This window comes from Nicotiana tabacum, chromosome 6, assembly GCF_000715075.1.
Source record: "Nicotiana tabacum cultivar K326 chromosome 6, ASM71507v2, whole genome shotgun sequence".
Taxonomy (NCBI): Eukaryota; Viridiplantae; Streptophyta; class Magnoliopsida; order Solanales; family Solanaceae; genus Nicotiana; species Nicotiana tabacum.
In genome coordinates, this window is record NC_134085.1 from 139,661,655 (window position 1) to 139,666,509 (window position 4,855).

Here is a 4,855-nt window from a genome sequence, read left to right on the forward strand (position 1 = left end):
TCAGGACAATATTTACAATCATTACTTACCTCAAACCAGACAAAACTGTAGCCCGCGATGCCCTTGCCTCTCTACTCGGCCTCCAAATGCTTCGAATCTAACCAAAATCAGTATCACATCATTAATACACTCTAAAGGAACAAAGCCCATGCAAAAATTAACAAATTAACTCAAAAATTCCGAAACTGGCCAAACCCGACCCTCGGGCCCACATCTCAGAATCTGATAAAAATCACAAAACTAGAAAGACGATTCACTCACTAGTCTACCCATATCAAATTCACCAAAATCCGACGTCAAATGGCCATCCAAATCCCTAAAATTAACTCTCCAATTCTCCTCCACTTCCCAAATTTTCACCCCAAATTCCCAATTTAGATGTTAAAAATCAATACACAATCATGGAATTTAACCAAAATTAAGTGAAGAATACTTACCCCAATCATTTCTCTGAAAATCCCTTCAAAATCGCCTTCTACCGAGCTCCCACTTCCATTTTATATTATAAACTCGAAACCCTCGTTTGAATCTTTTAAATCTGCCCAGATACACATCCATCACGATCGCAAAGAGGAGGAAAAAAATGCCCCTGAATGACCCTACGCGATAGCATAATACACTTTATGATCGCGTTAAGCACCACTGACTGAACCACGTGTTAGCGGAACTGACCTCGTGAATGCAAAGAGATAACCACAATGCCTCAGCTCATACCCAACACTATGCGAATGCATGCTCACCAACGCAAACGCGATGCTCCATCTACCACACCATGTGCGAACGCGGACCCATGTTCGCGAACGTGAAGAAGAAACAAGCAGCCTCAGACCTTTCCCTTACGCGACAGTGATAACTAGGAATTATGACGTATTTTATACTCCTTCATGCTCAAGTTTTGATTAGAAATGTGTACAAAATAGTCCCAAAGGCTCACAAGTTGTGCTTGATTGCATGTTTGATCAACAAAGTGACAAGATGTCATAGATCAGCTCAAAAAGGAGTAAAACTTGCACAAGTACCAAGACAAGGCAAAGCTCAATCAAACAGGGCCAGTGCGGCCGCACACCATTCTGTGCGATCCACACAAGTGAAGTTCAGAGAGTGTGCATCTTAGGCCAAAAGGAAATGCGGTTGCAAAGGATTTTCTGCAGTTTGCATTGGATTCACTGCGACCGCACTCGACTTAGTGCGGTCCATAGAGCCAAGGTTCAGAGAATTGCCAGTTTGAAGATTGAAACCCAATACAGACCGCACTAGAAGCCACCACGGCCACACTCGATTCTGTGCGATCCGCATTGCCCAAGTTCAGAGAGATGGATATTCAAGTCAAGAGCCTTAGTGCAGCCGTACTTGATTTTGTGCGGTCCGCACTAGCCCCGCAGTGGTATTTTTGTCTAGAATTGTCAGCTTAGTATAAATAGCTTCTTTTCCAATTTTTAGGTCATCAGATAGTTTTTCCTCAAAGATGCTCTTGTGACTTAGCTTCTTTTATCTGTTTTGAGTAATTTTAGCTTCATTTCAACATTGAATCTTCAAGTTTAATTTATCAATTAATTAATAGCTAGACCCATAAGGTAGGGTTGTGGCTCAACCCTAGTATGGATAATTGATGGGTCTTGTGTTTTGATGCTTGATTGTCTATGGGTGTTTGATATTTGGACTAATTTCCTGTTTAAATTGCTGAATTAGTGGTTGCAAACACTAGTTTGTGTTTAGTTGACTTTGGCTCTCCTTGAGAAGGGAGCCTAAGTCTCTGAAATTAGTCCAACAAGGAATTGGGGCGTACTCAAGAGATTGATAGCTCCAGTTAAAGGGTTAAACCTAGAGATAGTAATATCCGACCTGAACCTTGATTGCTTGTGCAAATTTGCATACCCAATTGGTCTTGAGAAAGTCAATTCAGGCGAAATCTCTCGAACTACCGAGAGATATAGAGTGAGTAGAATCGTGCAATGGTTATATCATACTCTCCGAATGTGACAATCTAGCTTTAGACTCAAGAATCTATCAATTGACCACTAGGTGAAACTCACTACCCTAGTACCTTTTTAATCATTTGAACAACGCGCAATAGTTTAACCTTAGCTTATTTTAGTTTAATTCAGCATGGTAGTTTTATAAAATTAGAATCATAATTAAAACCAAAAATGTGTAGAAGTGCAATTTTGAGCAAATACACAACTCCACTTTAGATAGACACCCGACTCCAATATCTAGCTCCCTGTGGAAATCGATCCCGACCTTAATCGGGTAAAAGCTGCTTTAACGTCTCTCGCTACTCAATAGTAGTACAAGGTTGGCCTCGATCAACTTTTGGCGTCATTACCGGGGAGCTAACGATTTTGGCTATCTATCTAAATAGTTTTGTGTTTTGTTCTTCTTTCCTTCTGTGTTACTAATTTGTTTGTGTCACAACTTCAGGTACAAAATGGCATTAAACTTAAACAATACACCTCTTGGAGATCTTCCGCCGGGGGAGGAAGTAGATGACAATGTTGAAGATGAGGTCCCTATTGTGCCTCAAGGACAAAGGAGAGGCTGCCAGGCCAATGATAATATTCCAGACCCTCCCCCGCCACCTCCAAGAGTGGCTCCGAGAGTGCTTCCAAAACAAGGTTATGCAAGTGCAATTTTCCCGCCCCGAATTCTGATGGACAATTTTCAAATAACCAATGTGATGCTGATATTGCTGGAGCAGCGTGGCTATTTCATGGGTGTTGCAAATCAAAATTCTTACAAATAACTTAAGGGGTTCGTGGATACATGTTGGGGGAGCAAGCAAACTAATGTGTCCGAGGATGCATTGCGGTTGAGACTCTTCCCATTTTCACTTAGAGGGAAGGCATTGGATTGGCTTGAGCGACTTCCCAACCATTCCATCACTACTTGGGATGAGTTGGCGGATAAGTTCATTGCAAAAGTTTTCTCACCGGGGCATATGGCTGCATTGAGAGATGAGATCTTGGCATTCAAGCAAGAGCCCACGGAACCTTTGCATGAGATTTTGGAGCGTTATAGAACAATGGTGAAGGAATGCCCCAACAATTATATGACCGAGGCGATGATCCAACAGACTTTGTACCGGGTATTAACACCACAAACCAATGCATAGTGAACCAACTTGCTGGGGGCAACTTTATGAAGTTGTCTTATAATGAGGCTTGTGATATACTTGACAAGATGGATGACACTTCCTCTGCGTGGCAAAGTAGAGCCAACGTGCCCCAGGGTGACCCCACGATCACTCATTTGCACAAGGAGTTACATGATCATGGGCAGGCTATAGCTGAATTGACAACTACTATCTAGAAAAGGCACAATTGCAACAATTTAAAAATCCTTACCAAGTGAATGGCATGGAGGGTGTTAACATACTTGTCAACAAAAGAAGACAAAGAGGTCAATAGAACCAAGGGAATTCAGAGCAATTTGATAATGATTGTCGTGGATTTCAAGATGATGGTTTTGATGGACAAAGTGAAGAGGTGCAATACATGAATAATTATCAAGGCCAAAGGGGCAATTCTTCTAACCAACAACAATGGAGACCCCAAGGCAATTAGGGCAATCAACAACAAGGCAATGGTAATTGGGGGAACAACAACCAAAACTCCAACTGGGGTAATCAGAACAATAGTCAAAACAATCAAGGAAATTGGAATGGTAATAACAATTGGGGTGATAACAACAATCAAGGTGGATGGAATAATGGAAACCAAGGAAATCGGGGGCAAGGCTTTCAAAGGCCCCCAATTTACCAACAACCTAACAATATACCCCCATTTCCATCTCAAGGTCCCAATTCTTCTAGCAATGATATGGGGAGAATTGAAATGATGTTCGAACATATGATGAAAAAGAGTGCGGATTTCGATGCTCAGTTGTCTTCCCACAATACCTCGATTCGGAATTTGGGGGTTCCGTTGGGCCAAATCTCACAATCCTTGAACACTCGCCCTAAGGGTGCTCTACCAAGCAATACGGTAGTGAACCCGAAAGGTAGGAACAATCATGTTATGGCAATAACTACAAGGAGTGGACAAGGCAGTGATGTGAATGCCTCCAAACAAAAGCAAATCTTGAGTGATGATGTTGAGTTGCAAGAAGATGAAGTTCCTTTGGTGGTTGAAAATGTGATTGATGAGAATGTGAATGAAGAAGTGAGGATTGATTAAAGATACCGAGGTGGAAACTCAAAATGATGTGAACCCATCTAGGGAACACATAATAGATATGCCAGAGCCGGTTGTGTCTAAAGCCAAGGCTCATTTTCCAAGGCCACCTCCACCTTATCCTCAAAGTCTAGCGAAGCAGAAAAATGAAAATCAGTTTAAAAAGTTCATTGATATGAGGAAGAGCTTATCCATTAATGTGCCTTTGGTAGAGGCTCTTGAATAATGTCGGGCTATGCTAAATTCATGAAGGACTTGGTGACAAAGAAGCAGTCTATGGATTGTGAAACTATAAAGATGACTCACTAATTTAGTGCAATAGTGCATTCAATGGCCTGAAGCTTGAATATTCCGGTGTTTTCACCATTCCTTGCACCATTGGAGTGCGGACTTTGCTAAGGCTCTATGTGATTTAGAGGCTAGTATCAATTTGATACCTTACTCAGCTTTTTGACTTTGGGTATTGGGCAACTGAGGCCGACTTCCATGAGATTACAAATGGCGGATAGAACGATGAAGAGACCATTGGGTATTATTGATGATGTGCTTGTCCAGGTGGACAAATTTATCTTGCCATCTGACTTTGTGATCTTGGACTGCGAGGTGGATTACGAAGTTCCTATCATATTGGGGAGAACTTTTCTTTCTATGGGGAAGGACTTAGTTGATGTGGAAGAAGGGGA